Source organism: Macrotis lagotis, chromosome 3 (assembly GCF_037893015.1).
Source record: "Macrotis lagotis isolate mMagLag1 chromosome 3, bilby.v1.9.chrom.fasta, whole genome shotgun sequence".
In the NCBI taxonomy this organism is placed as follows: Eukaryota; Metazoa; Chordata; class Mammalia; order Peramelemorphia; family Peramelidae; genus Macrotis; species Macrotis lagotis.
This window is the reverse complement of record NC_133660.1, coordinates 291,623,380-291,640,646: the sequence shown is the minus strand read 5'-3', so window position 1 is coordinate 291,640,646 and position 17,267 is coordinate 291,623,380. Positions and strand designations below refer to the sequence as shown.

At 36.5% G+C, this 17,267-nt stretch overlaps 1 long non-coding RNA gene across 1 annotated transcript; it reads right to left on the bottom strand.

Moving 5' to 3' along the window:
• Positions 1–3,194: 3,194 nt before the first annotated feature.
• LOC141519009 (uncharacterized) lies at positions 3,195–15,973 on the bottom strand. The gene is made up of 3 exons (XR_012477338.1): positions 13,065–15,973; positions 5,383–5,558; positions 3,195–5,120 (listed from the first exon to the last, which is right to left on the bottom strand). It is a non-coding gene; the product is annotated as an uncharacterized LOC141519009 (long non-coding RNA).
• Between the last annotated feature and the right edge of the window lie 1,294 nt (positions 15,974–17,267).

Here is a 17,267-nt window from a genome sequence, read left to right as displayed (position 1 = left end):
ATAAAGAAACTGAGACAAACAAATGATAAGTGACTCGCCCAGAGTTGCCCAACTAATAAGTGACTGAGGTTAGATTTAAACGTAGGGCATCTTGACACCTAACCTAGCTCTCTAGTTCCTGGGCACCAAGCTACCTCTACTTAAGACATAAACACCTATATCCTCATATTAACTACCCACTGATATTCATTGATTGCATGGCCCACGTTTAGTTCTAGCTATGACCTCTTCCCCTTTCCTAGTCTATATTTGGTATTCTATGTAAGACATTCAAAGATTTAATCATTATCTTAACTTCAAAGTAGTTGAGATAGGATTTAGAAAAGTGACACAAGAAACAACATGCTGGACTTGATGTCAAACAATCTCAAGTTCAAATACGATCCTTGTGAATGGGGAGGTTCTGAAGAAATAACTTTATTTCACTTCTCTGAGACTTGGTTCCTATCTGTCGAATATGGAGATGAATTGAGATTGTTTTTCTAAATCCAGTGTTCTTAATGTTTTTGTTTGTTTGTTTTGGCTTCGTGGATCCTTCAGCAGTCTAGGGAAGCCAATGTAGGTCTTCTTGGAGTAATGTCTTTAGATGCATAAATAAAAAATACATATAGAAAAATAAAAATAAAAACCATATGAACAAACAGCAATATTTTTTTATTCAAGTTTGTGGTCCACAGATTAAAAATGTCTGTTTGAAGTCTTTTCTACCTTTTCATTCTGCTTTCGACATTCAAAGAGCTCTTCCTACGTTAAAAATATTTTATTTTATAACATTCAATTGTTCATAATAATAATTCCAATTAGAGTTTATATAACACTTTGTTTACAAGAGCTCCATGAAAGAGGGAGGACACATACACTGTTCCTATTTTATAGAAAACAAAATTGGCAAGGTACTCCAGTAGCTTTGCCAAGAAATCCCTAATTTAGATCATAAAGAGTTGGACATGACTGGAAAAAAAAAGACTAAGGGAAAAGATGACTAAGAAAATGGAAGTAGTCAAGTGATATCTTGCAAAGTTGAGGATAGAAAATTGTTTTAAGTTGACAGGTGTTGGAGAGGCTATTTTAATTGCACAACATATCAATAAAACATCTTTAAGAGTATTCAGATATAAAGAATCTTTGGTATATATGAACAAGCTTTTGGAAGACTGGTGCCTGGGATATATTAGCTTCCTAATTAATATTTTTTCCCTTTCTCCCCCTTCCAAATATTAGAGGGACAAAAAAGTAAATGTTAAAAAAGTACTGAGAATTTAATTTTATTTCCTTCTGGTGATTGCTAAAAATGATATTGATGATAGGTTAATGAAATAAAAATCAAGCCAAATAATCCATTAAATATGATTGCTTCTGCATCTAGCTTAACTAATTTATTCTACTGATGTTTTCTAGGTTTTAAAAGTATTCATTAATACTGATTATTATTCTTTTTCTAAATATATATAGTTTGAGATTTGGTGATGCAAAGTCCCCTTCATTCCTACTTTTTCATAATTTCCCTTAATTTTGACCTTTTTTTTCCTTGGAAGATATAAATATTTAATCAGAATCTATTAAGCTATCACTTGGCAAGTTGATGAGTATAATATTCAATTTATTAACTAATTCAGATAGCAGTCTTATTTTTGTGATACTGGCAAGGCACAATATTGATGAATGAATGTTTCTCCACTTTATTTTCCCTTTGTTTTGAAAAAGAGTAATTAGTAGTTAGATATCCAAGGTTCCTAAATGTGTCTTGCTAACATAATTTCTCAAACTTTTGATTCAGTTTGTAATAACTTTGAATGGATCTCCTCCTGCTGGTTTTTATAGGTACTGTATAAAAGGCTGCTGATTTTAGGCTTATTTTGTTCATTATTCCTTGACTGAAGCTATTGTTACGATTATTTTATGTACTAAATCTCTTTTAAAACAAGCCTTCTGAAAATAGAGGCTATTTGACTATTTGTCTATGCCAAATGACTTTTCTGTTCTCTTTTTTGCAACTCTAGAATTTCCAGAAGTATATCAATGAATAATGGAGAGATTGTGTATTCTTGCTTTACCTTTCAACTTAGCGGAAATGCTTTCTGCTTCACCCATGAAAATAATTCTTGTTCTATGTTTTAGACAACTATTGTAAGTGATATTAATAAAAAAGGGATTTTATTCCAAAACTTAATAAATCATTTTTTAATATCAATGAATGCAGCAATTCATTACTAGTATATTTGCATATACTGATAAATTGTGATTTTTATCATTTTTGTTATTAATATTGTTATTAATTTTGTAGCTTTCTGATCATTCTCCCAGATAAAGCAGTCATGAATATGCTCACAGAAATCATGGTGCCAATTACAAAGTATTAAACTAATTATGAAGATGAGAATATAGCTTTTTTTTTAGGTTTTTGCAAAGCAAATGGGGTTGAGTGGCTTGCCCAAGGCCACACAGCTAGGTAATTATTAAGTGTCTGAACTCAGATACTCCTGATTCCAGGTCCTGTGCTCTACCCACTGCACCACCTAGCCTCCCCAGAATATAGCTTTTTAGCAGTTTAATAAGTTGTATTGAATTTGCTCTATGCCTAATATTTCCATCTTCTCAGTTCTAAATAACTTTTCAGTGACATTTTCAGGAAGAAGGACTCAAGCATTCTCCTCTTGAGTACCTTTCCTGTGTATTGAATTAAATAATCTCTACAATGTCTATGTGACACTGTTATTAAACTGCCTCAATTTGAGTCAAGACCCTCATAACTAGTGACCTGAAGATTATACTGATCCCTAAATACTTGTGTTTGAACAACTCAATAAACATTATTTTGCAAAATCATCATGTGTTACTTACTGTATAGAGGACTTACAAAGACCTACTCTAACCTGAAGACAACAAAGGATAGAATGGGAAAAAATAGTTGCCCACAATCAAGGGAAATTTTTGTCCCAACAGTGCAGTAGGGATATAATAGGGAACAAAGAGTTAACTGAAATTCAATATCTCTCCTTCTGGTGAGAAATCAAACTGCATGTTACAGAGATTTCTCTTGTCCCTATAAATTAGAAAGCATTGCAACTGGGCATCTTTATTTTATATTTTAGAATGATTTTATCTATTTTGAGTTTTACAAATTTTCCCCCATTCTTGCTTCCCTCCCCCCACTCCCCACAGAAGGCAGTCTCTTAGTCTTTACATTAGTTCCATGTTATGCATTGATCTCAGGTGAATGTGATGACAGAGAAATCATATCCTTAAGGAATAAAAATAAAGCATGAGATAGCAAAATTATATCATAATAAAACTTTTTTTTTCTAATTTGATGGTAATAGTCTTTGGTCTTTGTTCAAAGTCCTTAAATCTTACTCTAGATACAGATGGTATTCTTCATTGCAGATCACCCAAAATTATCCCTGGTTGTTGCACTGATAGAATGAACAAGTCCATCATGTTTGATCATCAACTCCATATTGCTGTTAGGGTATACAGTGTTTTTCTGGTTCTGCTCATCTTGCTCAGCATCAGCTCATGCAAATCCTTCCAGACTTCTGTGAATTCCCAGCCTTCCTGGTTCCTAACAGAACAATAGTGTTCCATGACATACATATACCACAGTTTGTTAAACTATTCCCCAATTGAAGGACATTCACTTAATATAGAATTTTTTTGTCACCACAAACAGGGCTACTATAAATATTTTTGTGCAAGTGATGTTTTTACCTTTTTTTCATAATCTCTTCAGGATATAGACCCAGTAGTGGGATTGCTGGGTCAAAGGGTATGCACATTTTTGTTGCGCTTTGGGCATAATCCCAAATTGCTCTCCAGAAAGGCTGGATAAGTTCACAGCTTCATCAACAATGTATTAGTCTGGGACAGACTTCCCACATCCCTTTCAACATTGATCATTGTCCTTTCTGGTCATATTGGCCAGTCTGAGGGGTGTGAGGTGCTATCTCAGAGATGCTTTAGTTTGCATTTCTCTAATAAGTAATGATTTGGAGCAATTTTTCATATGTCTATGGATTGCTTTAATTTCCTCAGCTGTACATTGCCTTTGCATATCCTTTGACCCATTTGTCAATTGGGGAATGGCTTGCTTTTTTGTAAATTTGACATGTCCATCTTCTTCCCTGGAAAAGAAGGCTCAACTTTGCTGGTAGTGGATTCTTGGCTGCATTCCAAGCTCCTTTGCTGTTCAGAATATCTCATTCCAGGCTCTTCAATCCCTTAATGTCACTGTAGCCAGGTCCTGCATAATCCTTACTGTGGTTCCTTGGTATTTAATTTTTTTTCTGGCTGCTTGTAGGATTTTTTCTTTTACCTGATAGTCCTGGAATTTGGCCACAACATTCCTTGGTATTTTCATTTTAGTATCTCTTTCTGGAGAGAATCAATGTAATGTATTCTTTCAATAACTATTATGCCCTCTGGCTCCATAATTTCAGGGCAATTTTCCATCACTAAATCCTGTAATATTAAGTCCAGGCTTTTTTTTTTTCTCTTCAGTGTTTTCAGGAAGGCCAATAATTCTCAGATTCTCTCTCCTTTATCTGTTCTCGAGGTCAGTGGTTTTGCTGATGAGGTATTTTACATTTTTTTCCTATTTTTTTTTTGATCTTTTGGTTTTGTTTAACAAAATCTTGTTGTCTCGTGAACTCATTAGTTTTCTTTGATTCCATTCTTTTTTTTTTTAGAGAAGATTTTTCTTTATTTATCTTTTGCAACTCCTTTTCCAGTTGGTCCGTTCTATTTTGGAAGGAGTTTTCTATTTGGCAAATGTAGTTTGGAGAGAATCATTTTCCTTTTTGCATTTGTCCAATTGAAGATTTGAGTCTTTCTGGGCTGGAGACCAATTCAAATTCTCCACAGCAGAGCTAGATCTCTCTGGGTTAGAATCTGTTTTTCTAAGTATTTCTACATGGACCCCCCTTTTCTCTGGTCTTTCTTCATCTTGTGTTGGGGGGGGCCGATAGCTGACTCTCAGAGATTGGCTTTTGAAGATCCTAGAGGCTTTGTTCACTTGCTTTAGTAATTCCAAGGGCCAGCCAGTAGGGGGTGCTGGTTGCTTTCTCTGGAGTGAGGTCCTCAGCAGCAGGGTCTGAGTTGACCTTGAACACGGGGGCTGGTCCCTGGGGGAGAGAGTTAATCTCCTTCCCTTGAGTGAAGTTTGTTGCCCTGAGGGGGTGGTGGTGGTACTGGGGGTTCTCTATTATTTATTCTGGCTAAAGGGCTCTGCTAAGAGTATTGAGCTCAGGTCCCAGGCCCAGCTGGCTGTTCTCCAGGCCTGCTCTGAGACTCTGCAGGAACTCACCCTCCCACTGCTCCTCTCCCCACCCCCCTCCCCAGCCCAAAACTCCACAGTTAAAGTTGGATTTTGCACCTGCCACTCACCAAAGTCTCCACAACTGAGGCCAGTCCTCTGGCTTCCTCTAGCTGCTGTACCCACTGATCCTCTTCTCTCATCTCCCAGTTCACCCATGGTCCCCTGAGACAGACCTTCTTCTCCTAGCTTCTCTTTTTAGGTTTTGTTGATCAAATTTCGTTAAGAGGTTACTCTCATATTATTTCTGAGGAGAAAGAGAGAACACCTATCACAGTGCCTGTCTTCTCTCCACCATCTTGGCCAGAAGTCATGTCTCTGCAACTGGGCATCTTTAACCAGAATTTCCAGTAGGTACCCACCACAGATAGGGAGCATAAAATTTCCTCAATGGACTGCTAAAATACATAGAGCATAATAAATATAAGTTAGAACTTACCCATCATTAGAAAAAGCATTAGTTTAAAACAAATCAAACTTCAGAAAGGCCAAAAGAAGCTCAAGTTCCCCAGAAAAAAAATTAATTCCTTGGAGGTGATTAGTTGTGGATTTCTAGATCATCAGGTTTATCTAACCTCATTGATTTGCAGACCGTAAAAATCTTTGGAAAACTTCCTAAACTTACATTATAACATAAAACAGAACAGTGCATATTACATCTTAAGCATTCAACAAATATGGTCTGACTTGTAATAAAAATAGAGTCAGACCATATTTGTTGATATATTTGATTTTCCTTCAAAAATTGTAGAGACTATTGGAGGGATTTTTCTTCTTATATGACTTAGTATTGCAGTACTTTTTTCTCATAAAGTGCTGCAATACTAAGTCATATAAGAAGAAAAATCCCTCCAATAGTCTCTACAATTTTTGAAGGAAAATCAAATATATCCAAAACTCCCATAGTATAACAACTTCTCTGTTCTACCCCACCGCATCCACATCATTCTTAGGTTTATATATTAGGTTCCCATGGATAACTTCTACTTTAGGTAATACTTCAGTTATAAGGTAATCTGTAAATTTATTTTCTTAAAACTATAGCTCATGAGCCTCTACTAGAAAGCTTTTCATTAGCAGTTAACCAGTAGACAGAATTATCTTGAAGCAAAGGGAATGTACAAAAATGGCATAGTAAGAATAGTTATATAAACAAATGTGCATAGTATCCTCAGAACTCAGTCCTTTATCAAAGTAGTTAAAGAAATACAGTATAAGAAAATAATGTATATGTCTCAGAATCAAAAAATGATTGATATCAATGTATCTCTGTAAATCTTTGAATCCAATCCCCTCTAGTAAGAAAGGGAAAAATAACCTGAGCTTCAGAGAGAAAAGAATGAGATATCCAAGATCATGCAGTAATTCAGTCACAAAACCTAGGTTACCTGACTCCCTGGTCCAGAAATTTTTTTTTTCACCATCTCATCAGGAATCCTATTTCAGGGAAGTTATAGGGTAACAGGAAAGAACATCATATTTCACTTCAAGAACTCGAGGTTAAAGTTCTGGTTTGGCAATTCATTGACCATTTTGGTCTTCACTTTTTATTGTTCTTTTTTTTGTTTTCAACATGGGCTTAATAAATGCCTACACTCTCCACCTCACTAATCTAACTTAAGTTATAGATATTTGTGCATTCATCTCCTTAATCAGAGTGAAAGTTTCCTAAAGGCAAAAACAAGTATCTTATTTATTGTTCTAACCTCAGAATTCTGAATGACAGATTGCATAGAAAGTGTGAATTTATTTTTTCCATTCATCCCACCTTGGATAATTAGGTTTTGATTCCAATTGATGACAGTATCAGGTTCCTGGATCTCCTGAAGTTTTTTAGGAGCCTTTACATAACTTTGATAAAAATTCATGTTGTAATTCATGTCTCTGATCGTCTAGAGAATAGACGAGTATCCTAGTATGAATCTGCCTTTCATAAGAAAAGTGTGCTCCCTTGCTAGGTCTAGATAACAAGGAGATCAATAGAAAAGAAAGCAAAAGGTCATCCATAGACAGATGTAATTATAACAGTTCTTTCATAATGACAAAGAATAGGAAACTAAGAAACTACTTGTCAATTGGAGAATGACAGAAAATTATGAATATATGAATACAATGGAATACTATAATACTTTAAGAATTAGAAACATTACAGAAAAACTTGGAAAATTCATATGGAATAATCTAGAATGTAGTGAGCAGCAACAGAACCATTTATGTTATCACATTATTTTTTACAAAATGAACAGTTTTGAAATACTTAAGAAATCTGGTTATTGCAAAAGGATTATATGATTTCAGAAGACTGATGATAAAGCCTTCTACCCATATTTTGACAGTGAAATAATGAATTATTATGAATGAGGCAAAAGTTTTTAGACAAGGATGATATAGGAATTGTTTTGCTTTGCTGCTTATTTGTTGCAAAAGTTATATTTTTCTCTTTTTTCTTCTCCAAGGGTAGGATAAAAGGAGAAAATAAAAAACTCTTGAAATTTTTTTTTAAATTAAGAAAATAAAATATATTGTAGCCCCATTCATACAAGGACTGACAATTTAAAATCATGGGGAGACTGAGAATGGTCAAAGTTATAATGTGATGTGAAGTCCTAATATTTCCTCTATCTGAGAAGTTCTCACTGCCCATACCACAACTTCTTTTCCTGTCCCAAAACTCATCCTTTCTGTCTTGTGCCTCTTTTCCCATGCAACATCAAAGATTTGGTCCTTTTGCCTATGACATTAGGTGTGACCCCATCAAACACCAATATCTTTTTCTGTTTTCTCCAGCCACCATGATTCTTGAGGTTCACCAATTCATGGAATGGCAATAGACCCCAAAGTCAAACTGATGAGAAGTTAGTATATGAAGTATAATGACGCATGTCCAAGGCTTATAAATGATCTCTAAAGTTTGAGTTTGTAGAGAGGAAGAATCAATTAGAAATGTCATTAATGAGAACCAAGACTTTACTTTTAAAATGTACCCATTGGGTTACACTTTTGAGGGTTATTCTGCTGAGTCTTGGGTAGCAGATGGACTGTCACTGGTCCTTGTTCTCAATCTTCAGTCTCCATCAATCTTTCAATCAATCAGTCTTTCAGTCTCAGTGGCCCTATTCTAGTACCTTTGGTATTCACTGATCTTGCCTATTTTTGAGGCTAGGGAATAATAATCTAATACTCTGGTCAGGAGTCTATATACCTTTAGATTGAAAAGGTTTCCATAATTGCTATATAAAATGGAGTTGAAGGAAGACTTTGAGATGTTGGAGAAACCTAATTATGTCTCTGTTTCTGATCTCTGTCTGTTGCCTGTCTTTCTGTCTGTGTCTCTTTCTCTCTGTCTTTGTCTCTGTGTCTTTGTCTCTGTGTGCATGTATATCTCTCTGTCTCTGTCTCTCTCTGTCTCACATGGATAAAAATATGCTCTCACATGGTTTCTTCAAGATGGGATGGGATAGTGCGATGGTGCTGTTAACAACAGCTGGATTTCCAATCTTTCCCAACACCATAATTTTTCAGTCTACCCTCCCAGCTTTATTATACTTACTCCCCTTTATCAAATGTGCAGTATGTCTACATTACCTTTACACATGTCATTAGATCTTCCATCACTGGCCCTTGATACTGGTTATTCAATATGCCTAGAATGCATTCTCTCCTCATCTCTTCATCTTCCAAAATTCCTTGTTTCCTTTAAGACAGCTTGAGTATCATATTCTACCTGAAGCCTTTCCTGATCTCCCCCAGTTGCTAATGCCCTCCTTCCCCGAATGATCTTGTATTTAGTATGTGTGTGTGTACCTCGATGAGCCTATATATACATGTTGCCTCATATTCTAGGATGCACTGTGCTGAGAGCATACTCTCTAATGCAATGACTGGTAGGTGTGCGGGTCAGGAATTAAGAAGACCTAAGTTCAAATCCAGCCTTCGATACTTAGTGACTGTGTGACTCTGGGCAAGTTATTTAACTACTTATGTCCCAATTTCCCTAACTGTGAAATGGGGGTAATAATAGCTCAAATCTTGCAGGATTGTTCTGAGGATAAAATAAGATATTTATCAACTAGTACATAGGTTCGAAAATGAATGGGAACTATTATGATTATGATTATGATTATGATTGTCTAGTGGCAGGACCTGAAGGGGGAGTGATGACTCTGGTGTCTTCATTAGTGAGCATTAGGAGAGCGCGCATATACCCAGACAGTCTTTGTAGACTTGGATATACACAGTTATATCCTGTTAGGGCAAGCATCTATAAAATAGCAGTTCCCCCTCACAGTAGCTGATGCCTAGAAAGGAGTGGACTACCAATAGCTATACCTAGGACCATCAGACATTTGGAGGAAAAAAAAAGACCACTGATCTTGAATTTCCAAAAATTATTGGATGAGGGCTTATTGACATTTCATAATTTTGGTGATGGTAAAGGGTCAGACTTTGCTTCCTTGCTGATGGGAAGGTTTTCTCTTGACCATGGCAAGAAGTCCAGGCTGGAGTTCACCTCCTGCCTAGTCCCACAGATATTTATAGAATTGTACAATTCCAATCTGACCACAATGGAGCACTCAGATTGGCATGGTGGACAATGAGGACATTTATGACAACTGCCTCTGGAACCTAGACATTGAGATTCCTACATGCACCAACTTCAAATGGTTCATCAGCCAAATAAAGTTTCTCAATTATCCTGTGTTTGATGGTTCTCTCAGTGTGGACCTTATAGAATTGTTCACCAACCTTGCATCTTTCTATGAATCCACTTCTCTCCAGTCACCTACTGAAAAGACCTGTCATGAGCAGCATCCTATAGCAAAAATCATGGTGTTCCAGTGTCCTTATTCATAAGTTCCCAAGTGTAGTATCTGGTGGTGACCTGGCTAAACTATAGAGTATACATGCTAAAACTGTACATGCTAAATAAATCATTGCAAAAGCCTGAGGCCATCACAAGTGGACAATTTAATACACACCTACACTCACACCCATAGTAAGGTATGTAAGAGAAGGTATATATAATATGGTATAAAGAGAAGAAAGTAATCATATATTAAGTGCCAAATCTGTGCCAGACACTGTACTAAGTAAGCCCTTACTAATTTCAATCATCACATCGAAGCTGAGATAAACAAAGCTTAAGGGGCAAGGCCAGGCTCACACATTAAGTGTGAGATTTGAAATTATCATTTATCAAGTACCTATGTTCCAAGCCTACAGGAACCTGGCCTCCAGAATCTCAGAGATAATAAGTGGAGTCATCTTTCTAAATCCTTTCCATAAATGCTAATACTAATGATATAATTAAGAGTTTTAGACATAAAAGTGGAAAATTGGTGGTATCTATGTCCCAGATAAATATGTGGTTTAAGTATGAAATGTGGTCCAGGGTTCAGCAATCAGGAAAGTCCAGTCCCTCAGTAGGCTCCAAAGTTTAGTAGATGACTCCGCCAAAGTAGGGGTTGAGATATAAGGAATCAAAGCACTGTTCCAGGTGAAGACTTGTGCTCAACTATCTGAGGTAAATGGCTAGATAGAGAACACAGACTGATATACAATGTTTTTTCCCATTACTCCCAGGTGTTTAAGAATGACCTCCTGCTTTGAATTTGCATCCTAAGTACCTAGGACAAGGCATGTAACATAATAGAAATGTAATAAATGCTTTTTTATAGACAAATCAATTATAAAATACCTACCCATAATTTCAGAAGGCAATTTCAATTAAGCATGGCAGAGCAGAACATTCTCTAATTTGGGGATCAGCAGGTCTGGAATTAAAATCTAGTTCTTTCCCTTTTTTCCTCTGTGACTTTAGTCAAGTTGCTTAACTTTTGTGACCCTCAGTTTCCTTATCTGTAAAATGGGATCATCTGAGATCCCTTTTAATTCTAAGTGTCCTACTCATAGTTTTTTGGTAAAATTATTTATTTCCTTTCCTCATTTGTTGATGCATTTCCTGAGCCTCCATTTTTTGTCAGTTCTTTAGGACTAATTTCCCATCTACCTAAAAGAAAAAAAAAACTTGGAAAGTTCAAATAAAAGAATTTTTAAGTATTTCATGTATGAGTGTTCCATGCTTTGCATATTCTAGGGAAGTGTCTGCTTCCCTCTGTGATACCCTGCACCAGATAATAGCAAACAACCCCAAATACATTAAAACAAAATGAATTTACCTTCCTCCATCATCTCCCTCAGGTTTACAACTGCCTGGGAAGTTAATATTGCAGTTCCCATTCATCTGTATTTGTACCTGATCTCTGTGGACAGATTTGTGACTTATTTCAATAATTGGCAGCTGTTCTCAGTTTGAGTGTCGTTGAAGTTTTTAAAAGCATATTTTGTTCACAATTTTTGATGTGACTTATTTCCTTGGTGTCCCAAATGTATTTTATTTTATGCATTTAAACTCATAAAACCAAGAAAGGGTTCCAAGACTTTGTCAGACTTCCAAAGGGTAACACACACACACACACACACACACACACACACACACACACACACACACACACACAGACACAGACACACAGACACACACACACACAGACACACACACACACACATACACACACACAGACACACAAACACACAGACACACACACACAGACACACACACACACACACACACACACACACACACACACACACACACAAAGAACCCTAGGAGAAATGGGTCTGTGAGGCATGAGGCATTTTCCAGATTTGGATCTATGATCCTAAACTTCTGTAACAACACTTGCCTTAGAGACTAGTTTTGAAAAAAACCCTCTGTATATTTGGATACTTTGTTGTGAGGATAAAATAAGATATTTGCCAACTAGTACATAGCGGGTTCTTAATGAATGGGAGTTTTTCTGATTATTGTCCAGTGGCAGGACCTGAAGAGGGAGTAATGACTCTGGTTTCTTCATTAGTGAGCATTAGGAGAGCGCGCATATACCCAGACAGCCTTTGTAGACTTGGATATACGCAGTTATATCCCACTGGAATAGATGATGTTAGGGCAAAAATGTGGATATTTAGGGTCTCTTACTAGCCCGAGTCATTCACTCATGATTGATTTCCCCAATCATTAACTAAACAATCATTTTTGCATGTTAACATCATTGGTCTTGACTCCCAAGTCCATTCAACGATTTATATTAAATGTCTATTGAGAGTGATGAATGTCAGGAACCCAAAGTGGAAATAAGTCTAAGTCTAGGAAATAATTCTTAGTATCTTACTCATAGTCTATAAATGAAAAATTATAGTGTACAAATGCTCACAAAAAGATGAATGTTGAAAACTCACTTTGCATGTAATTGGAAAAACATAATATTCCAAAAAAGAAAAAATCTATAATGTAACAAGGACCATCTTATAGAATAGAGTTATCCCACTTGCTTCTGGATCATATACTTAAAGGAATTGATATTTAGTATGATAAGGCAATTTTTGATTTGGTCCTCTTGTAGCTGCAGTGGTGGATAGGGTACTGTTTTAGTTAAAGAGAGGGAGGGAGGGAGAGACAGAGACAGAGAGACAGAGAACTAAGAGAGAGACAGAGAGACAAAGACAGAGAGAGACAGAAAGAGAGAGACGGAGACAGAGAGAGAGACAGAGCGAGAGAGCGCGCGAGAGAAATGCATCAGGATCATATTCTCAATTGTTAATTCATAAAAATGGGCAGCAAGATGGTGCAGTGGATAGAACACTGGCTTTGGAGTCAGGAGGAATTTGAATCTGGCCTCAGATGCTTGATACTTACTAGCTGTATGACTTTGGGTAGGTCACTTCACCCTGACTGCCTTGCATCCAGGGCCATCTCCAGTCATCCTGATCCATATCTGGCCACTGGACCTAGATGCTTCTAGAGGAGAAACTGAGACTGGTGACTTAGCACAGCCCCCTTCACTCAAATCCAATTCATGTGCTTGTCATGGCTTCACCTCCTTGATGTCATGGTCTTCTTCAAGAATTGAAGGACAAACATCGATCAATTGACAAGAATTGTATTAAATACTTACCAGTCAGTAGGGGATACAAAGAAAAGCAAAAGACAGTTCCTATCCTCAAGGAATACACAACCTAAAAAGGCAGACAAAAATCCATATGGCTAGGCACAAATAGTTTGTATAAGTGGATAAATTATGAATAATTTCAAATTTTCACTATATTTCCTGGACTTCCTATAAAAGGGTAGAGAAGTGTCCACTCTTCTCCAACATAGTATCATGGAACTCTCGCCCATGTAGAAACTAGTACAACTAAATGAGATTATGGGCCCAAGGATGCATTTTTTGTTTTGGTGCTGATTCTTTACCCCTCTTAGGTGACATAATAGAGAAATCCTTTTAGGGTCATTGTCTCTTTTTCCGGTGTGGTCTATTCATTTGTGATGCAGAGGCCAAAGTTCTAGGACTTAAGAGCTAGAAATGGCCTTAGAAACAATCTAGTTCAATCCCCTTGTTTCACAGTTGAGGAAACTGAAACCCAAAGGAATGAAGTGGACTGTCTCAAATCCTGTATGTGACAGAAATGCCATAGGAGTCTACTCTAAATACTAAAGTGACTTGGCTAATCAAAATATGCACCAATTATTTGTTTCAAATTTAGGATCATAGATTATCTCATTTTTCCAAATATTAGTATGTTTAAGTCATTAATATGTTATAACCAAATCCCAAAGTAATGTCATCCAGTTAGTTTATTCCATTATAAAGAATTAAAAGTTGCAAATAAATTAAAAGTTGCTAAGAAATTAAAAGTTGTAAATGCTAATACAATAGGAGGCAAATATTTTTGAAGTTTCTACAGAACTCATTAATAGATAATCTTGAGTGAGTTTGGGGAAGTCATTTAACCTCTGAGTTTCAGTTTCCACTTCCATAAAATAGGAAAATGAAAAGCTACATTACCAAATCTTAAAACACTATAAGAATATTACTTTTGTAGTAGTAGCAATAATTGTAAGTTGAAGTAAAAGCAATTTTGTAAGGATAGTAGCAATAAATAGTATTAAAAATAAATTCGTACTTGCAGGAATAACAATAAATAGTATTGGTCCAGTGATCCCCCAAAAATGTGATGGGAATATCTTGTGTCTCGTATAGCAAAAAGAGCACTGAATTTGGTATTTGAAAACATGCACTCCAACCCTGGTAATCTTGGGTAAACCTTACTATTTCTCTGACCTTAAGAGAAATAATTCCCTAAACCAATAAGAAGTCATTTTTACATAGTAACACACTGATCTTGCATTCTAATTCCAGTCAACTCAACCTTTTAAAAAAGGAGATCAGTCCCTGTTGTCTTATTAAGATTAAGCTCTTTACATGTCTATGCCTATCTTTTCTGCACCAAAAATATTATAGACACATCTTGCACTTGTCAAAGGCCAAGGCTCTGTTGATTATGAATCTCTTTAGGCAAGATCAAGTGTGTGATAGTTCCAAACCTGCCAGAAAAAAAACAAACATACAGTTGCATCTGGATGAAAAAAAAAGGAAGGGGGAATATATGAAGACCAGAAAGTATCATTTGGGGGGGGGGGGGATTTTTAACACGACAATCATACAAGTTCAGTAAAATTACTATTAAATGTTGAGGAAATAATTTTCAAGAGGTTTGTGCTATTTTTTTTTTTTTAAGTTTTTGCAAGGCATGGAGTTAAGTGGCTTGCCCAAAGCCACAAGGCTAGGTAATTGTTAAGTGTCTGAGGCTGGATTTGAACTCAGGTACTCTTGACTCCAAGGCCAAATGCTCTATCCACTGTACCACCTAGCCGCCCCTGTGCTATATCTTAATGTGATTCCCATACTGGGATCCCCTTGTATAGGCTGGGGTCATCTACTCACTTTCTGTTCCAGCTCATCCACTTCCACCTGATGTCACATTGGTAGTTCTGGATTCCCAGAGAAAGATCACAATAATCTAGTTACAGTCAGACTACCAGATTCCTTGGGTTAATTCTGTTGTGGAAGAACCTACTCGCAATAGCTCTCAAACCCCCATTGGTAAGCTACCATTTGCACAAAACCTACTTAGATAGCTAGTAGATCTTAAATATAACATTTGATTATAAATTTAACAAAACTGATAATAAATAATAATGCATCACAGGCACTCAATATAAATTAAATGCAAAAATATGCAGTACATCCAGTACTTTGTACAGTACCTAGTATGCAGGGAGCATTTAAGAAATGATTAATTGATATCACAGTCTACACATAACCCTTGGTTATACTCTTCTACCAAAGCACTCAGATTTGTGGAGGAGTGCACGCAGAGACCTGGCCTGGAAGTTCAGAGTGGGTAAATTGTCTGTACCTAGGGTGACTCACAATTCTAAATAAGACATAATTTTGTGAGTCTATTTAGAAAAATCTCCAGCACGTGAAGTGAGTTTTATGCTTACTTCTTTTCCTGGTCCTCATTGCTTTCATGCTGGAACTGTCAGAGATAGAAGGTATAGATGGTAAATGTCAGAGCAGGAAGGAGAATGTTCTACCATAAACCAGGGCTTCTTAACTTTCTTTTTGTCATGAACCTCTCTGACAATTCAGTGAAGCTTCTAGATGTCAGGATAGTGTTTTTCAAGGCAAAAAATAAAGTATACAACATTATGGAGGAAACTAAATCTATTAAATTTTGTTTCTTTAGATATTCATACATATGTATAGCTGCATGTAGGTATGCATATGTGTATGTGTGTATCTATGCATATATACATATTTAATCAATGTACACCTATATATAAATATATATTTATTTATATAAATATATAAACATATATATATATATATATATATATACATGCATACATACACACAGACATGTAAATATCTAATTCCTGGATCCAAGGCTTAAAACCTCTGCTGTAAATAGGAAGTGCCTGAAACATGAATATTTATGGTATGGGAGTGAACTGATTGATCCTTAGATTGTACAATCTAGAATCTTAGAGCTGTAATGGACTCTAGAATGATAATTGGGTTGTTGTTATTTTGTTTTTGCAAGGCAGTGGGGTTAAGTGACTTACCCAAGGTCACACAGCTAGGTAATGGTTGTCTGAGGCCAGATTTGAACTCAGGGGCTACAGACTCCAGGGCTGGTGCTCTATCCACTATGCCACCTAGCTGCCCCCGCCCCAGAATGATGATGGTTAAAGTAATAAAATGTTGGTATTAGAATGTTAGAGCTGCAATGGACCTTAGAAAGAACTAGAATGTTGTGATGGAAAGAGATCTCAGAAAATAGGAGAGTGTTACAACCGAACAGGACCTTGACAACACAGATCACAGAACATCAGATCTAAAAGGGACAATAGAACAGCAATTAATTAGCAGATATTAAATGCTAATTAGAGACTACCAGAACTGGAAAGAATCTTATAATCACAGAATCACGGAATGGCAGTTCTGGCAGGGACTTGGAAGTCATCTAGTCTAACCACCTCTTTTTTTACTTTTTTTTGGTTTGTTTTTGTTGAGGATAGGACTGCCAATGTTTTTATTACAGAAGTTGATTACCCTGTTAGGGATGTCTGTTTCTCATAGACAAAAAAGAGATCCCAGGAGATCTTTGTAATACTGTAGGCCAAAACAGAAGGATTATGTGAAATGTTGGGGTTCAGTATTTTAAATTATCCCAAGGGGATAGAAACCACTATCTTTGGTTATACCTGAGGTAGCTGTTGGAAGCACTTTAATGCTCCCCATAATTTGTACCCTCATAGTGGTATTTCTATCTATTTCCCCTCCCCTTCTTTACTCTCTCACTCATTCTTTCTCTGCCCCTCTATCACTCTGTCTCTGTCTCTCTGTCTCTCTGTCTTTGTCTCTGTCTCGGTTTCTCTCTCTGTCTCTGTCTCTCTGTCTTCCAATCAGTGGTCAGCTAGGGGATCCAAAGACAAAGCAGCAAAGTCTGTCTTCTTTCCTTTCTCCCTTTCTCTTTCAAACCAGAGGAA